General features: G+C 41.5%; 1 protein-coding gene across 13 annotated transcripts in view; it reads left to right on the top strand.

Annotated features, from left to right (window-relative positions):
• The first annotated feature begins 257 nt into the window (after positions 1 to 257).
• Positions 258 to 12,802, top strand: part of ENOX2 (ecto-NOX disulfide-thiol exchanger 2) — a 268,945-nt gene continuing 256,400 nt past the window's right edge. For 6 of the 13 annotated variants that reach the window (XM_045996383.1, XM_045996393.1, XM_045996394.1 and 3 more), the window contains exons 1-2: positions 400 to 554; positions 1,844 to 1,892. The gene's annotated coding sequence lies outside the window, so the exon portion shown is untranslated. Of the gene's footprint in view, positions 373 to 399; positions 555 to 1,843; positions 1,906 to 12,802 lie in introns of those variants that run through there. The other 7 variants (XM_045996391.1, XM_045996382.1, XM_045996387.1 and 4 more) reach the window with 4 other exon arrangements.

The following is a 12,802-nucleotide window of genomic DNA, read 5'->3' as shown; positions in this document are numbered from 1 at the left end:
TTAACCAATAGTAAAATAAATCTTGAACCTTCATTTACCCCCACAAGCACAAGACCATACCCCAAGAAGAGAGAATCTGTAGGGCACTACATTGCAAACTACAACACCCATAATACCCTCCCACATCTGAACTCAGTGTTGATCGGACCGGAGGTAGGAATTGTGGGTATACAGAAAGAAGTGCCTCAACTCCATCTCCCATAATCCTTTGTCCTCACTCGAGTCTCTCCGCCAATGCCGATACTGGATCCCCCCAGGAAGAACAGCCTCCAGCGGCCTAAAACTACATTTCCCATGAGGACAAGGGACTGGGCCTCGGGCTTCTCTGGTGACCAGTAACCAATAGGAGAGGCTGAAGCCGCCGCGTTGTGGGTGAGAATTTGGGCCTGGGCCTGAGCGTCCGGCCTAAGCCGGCTAGCACAAGGCGGGGAGTTGAGAAGACCGTTGCGTGACGTGAGGCGCCGCGGGGGCGCTGTACTCTCAGAAGCTGTCACGCTGGCCCGATTTTCCACGGCTGTATAAGGAGTAGCCCTTCGGTAGCCGGGGAGCTGGAGGTCAGAGAGGCAGAAAGCCCGAGTGGCTATGGCTGGGGACTGTGGGACCGAGGAGGGCTAGGGAGGAGGGTGCTTCCGGGCCGCTGTCTTCAGCGTTTAACTCCGCCCAACTCCGCCTCTGCCGGGGAGGGGGTGTCGGGACTGGGAGTCCGGGGTGGGTTTTTGAATTTTTCCACGGCAGTTTCCTTGAGCTTTGAGCCTCGGGAGCGCGCCCTCTCTTTTTCGTTTCCTACCTCGCCCGCTCTCTTTTTCTCCTCACACCGCCATCGTCTGTCCCCGCTCCCGTCCGGTGCCACCTCAGAAATCTGAAGTTAGGGTTCTCTACTGGGATCTTCCTTAGGCGACGTCTGGACTCTCCTTACTACTTGGAGGAGTTTCCTCTCTTCCCTCAGTTTACGTTTCAGATTTGGGCACATACCATTCCCAATGCACACACTCCCCAATTTCCTCTGTGGGCGTGGGAATTCCTCGCCACACCTAGGGAGTGACTTTTTGCCAAATTTTCACTTTTTGCTTCCTTGCTGGTGTGATAAAGATCGTCGCCCTCTCTTTATTGGCCCTTCCAGCTACCTGGCCCTTCCCTGACCAGATCTTTGGAGTGGAAAGGGTTTCTCGTCAGTTTCTAGAAGGGGTGGGGAGTAGTAGATAGAAGAAATTTCGCTTTTGAGGAACATGTGGTTAAGGTTCAGTGCAGTGCTTTGGTGAGAGGCAAAGACAAGTTAGACCTCTTTTAAAAACCGAGCGCTTTTGGGTTTTCCAGTACGAACTCATACCACTAATATTGACAATGATTTAGGGGGCATACTGACTGTGGAATAAATTAGACGGCGAAACAGACCGTATCAATTATTTTATTATTACAAAAACATGCAAAAAATTTGTAATACTGATGGGGTTGGGAGTTGACATTGTCCTCTGTCTTCCAGACCAGTCCTGGTAGGCTTTGTGGAGGAGGTGAATTTTAAATTTCAGCTCCAAAGGAGTAAAGAGGATTTGAAATGGGCAAAGAGGAGGGAGAAGATGCTTTCTGGTACCGGAACTGGTATCTGAGAAGGGCATATTAAAGAGAGAGCACTTTTGTGAAGTGCGGGCATGGGTATGCGTGACTGGAATAAAAGGTGTCATCAAGGAGAGACTGTGAAAGAAATAGTGTTGGAAAGCCTGGGGTCATAATAACAGGATACTTTAAAGCATCCACATAGTTTGGATATTATTCTATATCAAGTAAAACTAAAGACAAAAAATTAAGATTGGGTGATTTGTGTGTGTGTGTGTGTTTTTCATCCTAGGGGAACCTGATTTGAGATCATTTCTTGGAGAACACAAAGAAGTGTGGTGGTATGTTCCAGGTGTGAGTTTAATTTAAATCCAAGAAGAACTTCGCCTTATGGATGTTTTATTAGTGGCTATTCTTAGCTACATTCTACAGTTGTCATTTTAAAGCCTGGTACTGTAAATTTATTGTCTTAAGAAATGTATCTGCTATCCTTATATGTCATGTTATCTGAATTGTCATTTCACTGGGCAATAATAATCACTATTGAGCCCGTGTAATGTTGCAAGCACTATCATAAGCACTTTGTTGCATTATCTTAAGAGTTTTACGAAGTAGGTACTATTTTTCCCAGTTTTCTAGAAGAGAAAGCTAAAAGGCAGAGAAGTGAAACAATTTACCCAAAGTCATATGGATTGTAAGGAGTTGATTTGAAGTTTGCGTGTATAGATCTCTGGCTTGAAAGCCCATGCTCTCTCTGCCATGGTTTACTAGTCTCACTGTTCACTTTTGTTCTTGACTTTCCATTTGTGGTAAGGAAAGATTATTGTGTTGATCACCCTGGCAGAAACCCAAATGATTCACTTTTAGTTTCTACATCAGTATGTGTGTGCTGTAAAGTAACTGCCAAAACTGAATTAGCTTAACTGCTCTTGTAGCCGTAGCTAATTGTGTCTGCCAAAACTATAGTCAGTATGGCTATTTCTGAATCAGATGAATTCTCTTTAAAAACATGAAACAAGATGGGATTGGGAGGGAGACAAACCATAAATGACTCTTAATCTCACAAAACAAACTGGGGGTTGCTGGGGGGAGGTGGGATTGGGAGAGGGGGAGCGGGCTATGGACATTGGGGAGGGGAGGCGAACCATAAGAGACTATGTACTCTGAAAAACAACCTGAGGGTTTTGAAGGGTCAGGGGTGGGAGGTTGGGGCAACCTGAGGGTTTTGAAGGGTCAGGGGTGGGAGGTTGGGGGAACAGGTGGTGGGTAATGGGGAGGGCACGTTTTGCATGGAGCACTGGGTGTTGTGCAAAAAGAATGAATACTGTTACACTGAAAAAATAAATAAAATGAAAAACAAACAAACAAACAAAAAAAACAAAAACATGTCTTACATGTAAGCTATTTGGACCCAAACAGTACTTTAGGCTTTATTATAGCTTTTGTTTTAAGTGACCTCCTATGTCACTAGGTCTCCTCTGTGACCTTTGCTCACATGCAGTGCTCAGGATGCAACAGAGTATGAGATGTGAGCTCTCCCTAGGTCTATCTGGGGAGGTATATGACCGTAATTCTGAGATAATGTGTAGTATAACAGAGATAGGGACAGTGCTATTGGAAGGGTAAAGGAAGGAGTGTCTGTCAGGGAGAAGTCTTCTGTAAAGAGGGGACCTGACAGGTCTTGAAGGATAATGAGTTTGCCAGGCAGAGAGCAGCAGAGGGGAGGCATTCCAGATTAGAAAGAACAGTCTGTGAAGGATATGTGGCTATAGAAGAGCAAAGCATGTCCATTCAATATTTAGGAATTCAGCATGGCTAGGGTATAAATTGTTTGGGGAAAGGAAGGTTTGTAATGGAAAGATAGGTTGAGGCTCACTTGTGAAGTACCCTGAATGCAGTGCTAAGAAATTGGGATGTGCTCAGGGTGCCTGGGTGCTCAGTTGGTTAAGCATTCGAGTCTTAATCTCAGCTCAGGTCTTGATCTCAGGCGTGGGAGTTCAAGCCCTGCTTTCCTACTTAAAGTAATAATAATAATAATAATAATAATACTTTTTTTAAAAAAGAAAGAAATTTGGATGTGCTTCCATAGGCCATAGTTTTTTAAACTGTAGGATATCTGCCAGTGGTGGTTATGTTGTACTTCCATGAGCATTTTACGTTTTAGTAATTATATATTCTGATGTGTCTCAAAAAAGTAAAACTGAATTATATCATCAAACCTAAGGTTATGGAGGAAATGGCTTAGTAAAAATAGAAAGTGAACAAGTTTTATGTTGATTTAAAGACAAATATTAAGTAAATAATAGTATACATGGTGTGTGAATATGATAGTACTCAAATAAAATTTGGGAATTAATGATTGTAGGCAATAAAAAACATTAAAATATTTTAGGAGAGGAGCACCATAATGAGATTTTTACTTTAGGATGCACTGGAGGGGGGCCTGACCAGTTAGGAAGCTAGAGATGACGAGGACCCAAGGGGGCTGCATATGAGAGGAGGGAAGAGATATAAGAGACATTGAGAAGGTAAAATCAGTAGGACTTGGTAGAGGTGATTATTATATTCTGTCAGTGTCATCAGAATTATTTTTGAAAGTCTGTATGTCACTTGTCTGTTTTCCTTTATATTCTAAGATGTGCATGTTATTGCCCAAATCAGTCCATGGACATGATATACATGAAGGTAACAGTGGAGGCTGTTTTCACGAATGGGTTTGGATTACACACAGGCATCTTCACTGCCTTACTGAGTGCCCTTGACAGCAGTGGCACAAATATTCAAGGCACTGGTAAGGAATATGAGTATGATCCGTGACCCTTAGTCATCTGAGGAACTCCTCCTTCAAGACTCAGTTCAAATATCAACACCTCTTTTTAAAAAAATTTTAATTTATCTTTAAAATTTCTTTTCAATATTCCAGAATTCATTGTTTATGCACCACACCCAGTGCTACATGTAAAACATAACCTCCATAATACCCACCACCAGTATCAACACCTCTGAAGTCTTTCCTGCAACTCTCCCTGCCCCCACACTACACACAGACACATGCAAGCATACACGAAACAATGTTGGGCTCCTGGCCTCCATGGAATCCTGCACTTACCTCTGTCCTAGGCTGCACCACACTATAGTGTGTCAGTCTGTGGATGTGTCTGGCTCTCCCCTAGACTGTGAGCTCCTTGAGGGCAGAGGCCAGGTCTCTTTTATCTCCATACCCAGAGAATCCAGAACAGCTCTTAGCACTTGATAGATATATAGAAAGTGGTTATTGGATGAAAAAGATGGATAATTTATTCATATGAATGTAATTCAGAACTTTGGTACCATAGTGCCAAATGTTACGAGAAGATTAGCTGTTTGCTACATTAGCTGCTTTTGCTGAATAAAGCAGTAAATTAAAGTGACCCGAATGCATAACTTTACTAGAGGTTTCTTTCTTTCTTTTTTTTTTTTTTTCATTTTCCTTCACTCTCCTGTGGTCTCCTTACTTTTTTCATTCTCATCAATTATCCACCCAGCCACCTGTTCCTTAGGCCTGCTCATTGCTTTGCTCTGCTTGACAGAGTTCACATTGTTCCTGTCCCAATAGTCTGCCAAGGATCCAGTCCTCCTCCACTCACCAAATGCAGTTGACTCCATCCTTGAAATCACTCTCAAATGGGTCTCCCACTCATAGATGCTACTACCGGTACTATAATTTGATACAACCCTTCCGGAGAAAAATTATCAGTATGTATCAAAAATCTTAAAATTGGACATAGCTTTCAGTCTACCACTTCAATTTCTAGGGCTCTATGCTGAGGAAGTGAATGTGATATTTCCAAAATTTTAGCTCTCAGGATAAATATCCCAGGAAAAAAAGGAGAAAAACATAGCATTTTATTTATTTATTTATTTATTTTTAAAAAGATTTTATTTATTTATTTGATAGACAGAGATTGTAACTAGTCAGAGAGGCAGGCAGGGAGAGAGAGGAGGAAGCAGGCTCCCCACTGAGCAGAGAGCCCGATGTGGGGCTCGATCCCAGGACCCTGGGATCATGACCTGAGCCGAAGGCAGAGGCTTTAACCCACTGAGCCACCCAGGCGCCCCAAAACATAGCATTTTAAATGTCCCCAATAGAGATTTGGATTGAATCAATTATGCTATATCTATAGAATAGATTATTATACTAAGTAGCCATGTAAGTTGATGTTGCTAAAAAATATTTAACAATGTTGAAAATTGTTTATGATATATTAAGAGAAAATTCAGGTTATGAAGCTGACAAATTCCAGTTTAAACACACACATACACATGCATGTGGCCACACACACACACACACACACACACACACACACATCCCTATGCATTCATACATCGGAAATTATTATCCTGTAATGTTAAACACACAAAAATGCAATAGTGGTTTGCTGTAAATGGTAAGGTATCATGAGTTCTGTTCTTAACCTTTTACGTAATTTTACTTTCTAATAATCTATAATAGTATATTTGTTACTTTTTTAAAGTTATTAAAAATGTTTTCCCATGTCTACCCCTATTATCATTGCCTTAGTTTGGGGCACACCGCCCCCCCCCCCCCACATACCCTGCAACACACACGCACACACACAACTTCTAGCCTGGATTACTACTGTCTCCAACCTGCTTCCCTTCCAATCCATTTTCCACCAGTGCTGACAGAATGATTTTTCTAAATCGCAAATCTGAAGCTATCCAGTTCTGTATAAAATAGTTCAGAGACTGCCCGTTGTCCTCAAGATAGAATCCAAACTTCTTAGATTGGCTTATAAAACTTCTGAAAATCAGCTCTCTGCTTTTCTCCCCAGTGTCACTTTTTCCTCCTATGATTTACTTTTTCTTGGTGTCTTAGGCCAGTGCCTGACATATAATAGGTGTTTAGTTAATGCTAGTCAAATGTTGATGTGGACTATGTTGGTTAACTCTTGTGTGCCAGGATTTCATTCCATTCTCAGTAAAAATATTAAATACATGCAATAGTTAACCTATTTTACAGATGAGGAGAATTAATTTAAATACATAGAAGTGGGAAGAAAAATCATCATCATAAAGAATATTTTTTTAAAGGAAAAAAATTGAAACTTCTTTCTGTAACACAATTCTCTTCATTTTCCTGCAGCCTCGGCCAGTCTTAGTATACATACAGACTTTGTACATTGCCTTGGGCAAGTTATTTGTGACCACAGCATAACAAGAACAGTTCGGACTGACATGATCTCACCATGTCACAGTTCACATTGCCCTATTGTACAGAAATCTTTCCTTTGTGTACATAACACTTCATGCAGGAGACACAGAAGAGCTCCAATTGCTTTGTTTTTCTTTCTGTTTTGAAATTCTATGTCTTTGGGGATGGGGATGTCAGCAGAGAGCTACGGAAAACTGTGATAGAATTGAATGTACAAGAAACAATGTGTCTCATGGGAGCCAATGTCATTGGTTAATTTATTTTTTTAAATGTCATGTAGATGTATTTTCCAGCAATCTCTCCCTAGGGAAGACCTTGGTTGAATTCAATTGTTAATCCTATTTACAGAATGCAGCCCATGCGTGCACTATATTCCTGCATTGTTAAGTGGTCTTAGACATATGTAGTGGATTACCGTAATGACATACAATCAGGTTAATATGGGATATCTGATTTTCTCTACAAAATGTATCAGTGTTCATATTGTCAATCAGGATCTTGCAGCGTGGTCTTTCCTTCATTTGCCTTACAAATAAAATCCATTGTGCAGAAATGGATGCTTTTAAAGGATAGAAGTCCTAAGCATGAATTGTCTGAATAAAAGGATATTACTTTATAAGGAATTATTGCTTTTAAATAATCCAAGAGAAAGAATCTATAATTCTCTTGTTCCATGATGAGATAAGTTGAATACAGAAATTACAGATAGAGTTTCAGTTCATTTGATGGATTATTGTGGGCTTATTATGTGCAAAGCACTCTGTTAGACACTGCACTAGATACTTATAAATACCCCCTTTCAATGCCTTCCAGACAGAGAGGCAGAGACAGAGGCTGACCTAATGTACACACAAGAATGAGTGTGCAAGAGCAAATGACAGAGATTTTAACAAGCAGGTCCATCATATAAATTAAAATCTACTCAGCTGAAAACTGGGATATGTGCCAGTAGGGACTTCTTTTTTTTCCCCCCTTCTTTCCTCTGTGGGATATATAGGCAAAAATGAGCTACCAGATAGCTGATAAGCAAATGATCTACTTCTCTGTTTACAAACAGTTTGAGAGAAGGAACAGTGACTGTGTACGGCCAGCCCTGCACAAGCCTGCTAGTGATGTGAGAGTTATGACTGTGTCAGCTTTTCCAGGGTTTCTCTCTGCTGCAGAGATTTGGCAGACACCTCAGACAAATTTTTATGTCTCTTAAATCTTCTGCAAGCTAGGCTTGGCTTATAGATTTATATGTACAAAAAAGGCGAAATGTTTACCAGTTTGACATTTTTGAAGATCAAAACAGACTCAGGTTTGTTTTTTTTTTTAATTCAGCGTACACCTCAGTTTAGTCTACAAAAGGGGCTAATTGCTTTTGCTATTTGTTTAAAACAACTGAAATGTTTACTCTCCAGAAGTGGCAACAGATCATATGTCTAAAGATTTATATTCCAGGCCTCAATGTTGCTTCCTCTTTTTCTTGCCTACAAGCGTCAAGTTTTGCTAAAGTCTTCATTTTCTTTCTTGCTTTTTTTTTCTTGCCTGTACTGATACATGGTATAAACCAATGCAGGATGGGAGGTGCTGTGAAATATATAGGTAATGTAGAAGAAAAATAAAAGGTCATTTTATTAGTTCTGCCCTACCCCCCTTTTTGGCTCTCACTTTTTCAGTGGTCCCGTCCCAGCAGAATGTTGTTCTTGGTGTAATAATAACAGGTGAGAATGTGAACTGGAGAACTCTCAGTGACTACCTGTTAACAAGTCTGGTCCAAATGTATCTGTAGGCAGAGCACAAATGGAATTTTGGCTGTAATTCAGAAGAATCAAAACACTGTGTGGAAAATGTTATGTAAACAACTTTACTTCATTCATTGCTGAACTGTGAAAGATAACGACTGGGAAATCCCTACTTAAGGGCCCTTCTTGGCCGCTCCAGCTGTTCTTTTTAGCCAGCAACGGCGGCCAGTAAGAGCTTCCTGGGGTAGAAATTGTCCCACAGTAAGACCCCGTAATATGTCCTCCCACCATTTCTCCTTCAGTCAAGTCCTCAAACATACTTCACTAGGATTACTTTGGTCACATAATATTCTAATTTTTACCTTTGGAGAGATGCTGAGTTTGAATTCAAGGAGCACTTGATACCCAATCTCATTTATTCAATAGACATTTGAGTACGTATACAGAACCAGACCCTATGGTAAGCACTAGGAAGAGTGATCAATTAGAAGTAGTCCCTGCCTGCCCTTAGGGAGCTCACAGTTAAGTGGAGGGGGTGGAGATAGATGGCCAAACCAATAATTATATTACAGTGGGAAAGATATATTACTTCAGAGAAGGAGGTAGTATACAAGATGCCCTGGAAACATGATGAAGGGAATAATTGCTAGAGGTGGGTAACATAGACCAGAGTCTTAACTATGCCAAATCACAAGGATGAGTCGAAATTGCCTAGAATCCAGGTGGAAAAAGAGATGGGCAGGGGGAGCACCAATGCATGCAAAGTAGTCACATGTCGGAATGGATAGTTTAGAAAAAGCTAAGATTTTCTGTGTGAATCACTGGGAGTTGGGTGGGGGACAGGACAATCTGAAAGGTACCTTGTGCCGGGTTGGTGAAGAAAGTCTGCTTGCTAAGGAGCTGGGCACGGGTGATCCAGTACAGGGTTTTTTTTTTTTTTTTTTTTTTTTTTTTTTTTTTAAAGATTTTATTTATTTATTTGTCAGAGAGAGAGAACGAGCACAGGCAGGCAGAGTGGCAGCAGAGGAAGAGGGAGAAGCAGGCTCCCTGCCGAGCAAGGAGCCCGATGTGGGACTCGATCCCAGGACACCGGGATCATGACCCGAGCCGAAGGCAGCCGCTCAACCAACTGAGCCACCCAGGCGTCCCCAGTACAGGGTTTTAAATGTGAGTGACATGATTGGATTAGAGGATGGGCTGGGGTGGGGTGGGAAACGAAAGATAGAAAACATCCACCTTTTAGTTTGGAAGTCTTTGAGAGGTCTGACCCTAATCACTTGCTATTTAGCAGTGTCATCTGCACTAGGTTTTGTTTTAGTATCCAAAAATCACTTTGAACAGTTGTTTCCTTCTACACATAGGACATACCTTCCTGTACTCCTTCACATGTTGCTTAGCTGAATATTCAATTTTCCAACTCAAATCAATGATCTCCATAGTAATTGGGGCTTGATGACCATGAAGGAAATCAGAGATTCAAAGCTTAGCAACTTGGTTTAAAAAACTGTATGAGGCTTATTTATTGCTTACTGAGTCAGCAGGGCTGAGGTGAGTGCTGGGCAACTCCCCTGGGGGCTGGGGGAAGGAAAGGGACAGAGGCTGGAAAGATGACAGAAAGTGGCTGTTTTTAAAATGGGCAGCATTCAGAAAGTTGCAAAACCTTAAAGGCCGCATCCAGATATGGGAAGTAGACAGAAGGGCCAGAAGTATATGCATATAAAACAAATACATGTTTGAAGGTACCTGTGCTTGAACAGACTACACTATCTAACCTGTCGGTTTAGAACATATTCTTTCCCTGACTCAGATATTATAAATGGCTTGCCATTATCCATAGGATGAAGTCCAAACTCCTTCGCATGGCCTTTGGACTTTCTGCCATCTGGCTCCAACCTACCTTTCCAATCTTCATACTTCTCTCTTATGGAATTTTTCTCCTCCAGCCAGTTACCCTTTCAGGCACTGCTTTGTTATGCCCTCACCTGCACTGTGAGCCCTCTCAGGGCATGGACTGTGCTTATTGTGTCTTCGAATCCTCTACAGTGCCTAGCATGGTGTCTTGCATATAGTAGGCACCCAAGGTATATCTATGGGTTGATTATTGGCCCTCCATTCTTTCCAGTTTCTCCACTACCATTGACCCAATATCCTCTCTACTAAAAATGGCAACTGAGACAACAGGTCAAAGGGGTCAGCATTCAACAAATTATGTTTTAACCTTCTATTTTGAAATCATTTTAAATAAAATTTTCAAAAATAATACAGGACTGTCATGACATTCACTCAGATTCACCAGTTTTTTTTTTATTTTATTTATTCGACAGAGAAATCACAACTAGGCAGAGAGGCAGGCAGAGAGAGAGGAGGAAGCAGGCTCCCTGCAGAGCAGAGAGCCCGATGTGGGGCCGGATCCCAGGACCCTGGGATCATGACCTGAGCGGAAAGCAGAGGCTTTAACCCACTGAGCCACCCAGGCGCCCCAGATTCACCAGTTTTTAACATTTTGTCTTATTTTGGTTTATGCTGCCCTTTTTTTTTTTTTTATTTGAGAGAGACAGTGAGAGAGAGCATGAGTGACGAGAAGGTCAGAGAGAGAAGCAGACTCCCTGTGGAGCTGGGAGCCCGATGCGGGACTCGATCTCGGCACTCCAGGATCATGACCTGAGCCGTAGGCAGTGGTCCAACCAACTGAGCCACCCAGGCGTCCCTTTATGCTGCCTTTTTAAAAAAATCAAAAATATATTTATTGGCAGGGAGGGGCAAAGGGAGAGGGAGAGAGGATTTCAAGCAGATTCCTTGCTGCACATGGAGCCCAAGGTAGGGCTGTATCCCAAGACCTTGAGATTATGACCTGAGCCGAGATCAAGAGTCAGCCCCTCAACTGACTGAGCCACACAGGCGCCCATATGCTTCTTTATATAAATATTATATTTTGTTCTGAAACATTTGAAGTTGAGAAAGCTATACCCCTTATCCCTCTCCTTTATTCTCAGCCTCTTTTGGTGAAAAATTTTAATATACAGAGACCATTAAAGAATTGTACAGTAAGTACCCCTATAGCCACCACTTAGATTCTATAACTAACACATCACTCTATTTGCTTTATCACCTATCCACACATTTATACATCTTTTTATGATTTCAAATTAAGTTGTAGACAACCGTACATGTTTTTCTAAATTCATCAATATGTGTATCACTGACTGGATGAACAAACTACTTTGTGCTCTGAAATCAACCAGATCATTTTGTTATATCTGCATTTACTATATTGCCAAAACTCCAGTCTACCTGTGCATCTTTGATCTATTTGGCCATGGAACACATGTCTCTTCAATTAACTTTTGGATGTCCCACCACTTCACCTAGTGCAGTGCCAGGCACATTCCATAAATACCACTTAATGTTGATGTACAGAGACAGAGCTATGGCCAAGGAAGGAATAACAATAAAACTAGAATAAACCGAGAGAAGAGAGGAGTATATGAGAAATGGGCCAAAAGTGAATGGGTGAGAAAGAAGCTAGGGCTTGAAGAATTGAGGGGAGAAAAGGGTTAGCCCACCTGGTACTTCCAGTAGTACTTCTGTCTGCTACTTTCCAACCCTCTCTTTAGAAGGATAGGTTCCAGGAAATGAGGGACAATTGCTGCTCAGCAGACCGCATGACAAGTCTTCTTGCTACTTCTTAGGCACTGCCAATTAGTATATTCATGTTGTCTCATGAATATGCTAATCTACAAGATGCAGCTTAGTTTTAGAGGGTATGGGTGGGCCACTGAAAACTTCTTTCATGCTAAGTCTGTTCTACCGGCCAGGGAGCACTTGAGTTCAATGAATCTTGGTTTTCTTTTTCTTTACAACTTTTCCTTGTTCTGTTGCTTATGAGTACAAGGATAGATCTAATATGCATTTATTGAACGATTTTGAGCCAACCACTGTGCTAGCTGCTATCACATCATTAATGTTTCTCAACAACCCAATCAGGTAGATACGTCTTCTTTTCCCATTTGTCAGGTGAAAAACTTGAGAGGCAGCATGATTAAGTACTTTGTCCATAAGCCAGAACTCAAGCAACTGAGGTTAGTTTTACTTTAAAGCCCAGTGGTCTTAACCACATTGTCTGATCAAATTTTTTTTAAAAATTGCCAACCCAGTGCACGTGCAAGGAAGTTTGTTTTCACTGTATTGACTCAGCGTGTGATTTATTCCCTAAGCAAGTCCAGCTGAATCACTGAATTCAGAAGGAATTCAGTCATTCAGACTTTAATCATTAGAATGTTAGTATAGTAACAGATTCAGATTGCTTGAA

The sequence above is a fragment of the Meles meles genome, chromosome X, assembly GCF_922984935.1.
Source record: "Meles meles chromosome X, mMelMel3.1 paternal haplotype, whole genome shotgun sequence".
NCBI lineage: Eukaryota > Metazoa > Chordata > Mammalia > Carnivora > Mustelidae > Meles > Meles meles.
The sequence above is the reverse complement of the archived record's forward strand: the minus strand, read 5'-3'. Positions and strand labels throughout refer to the sequence as shown.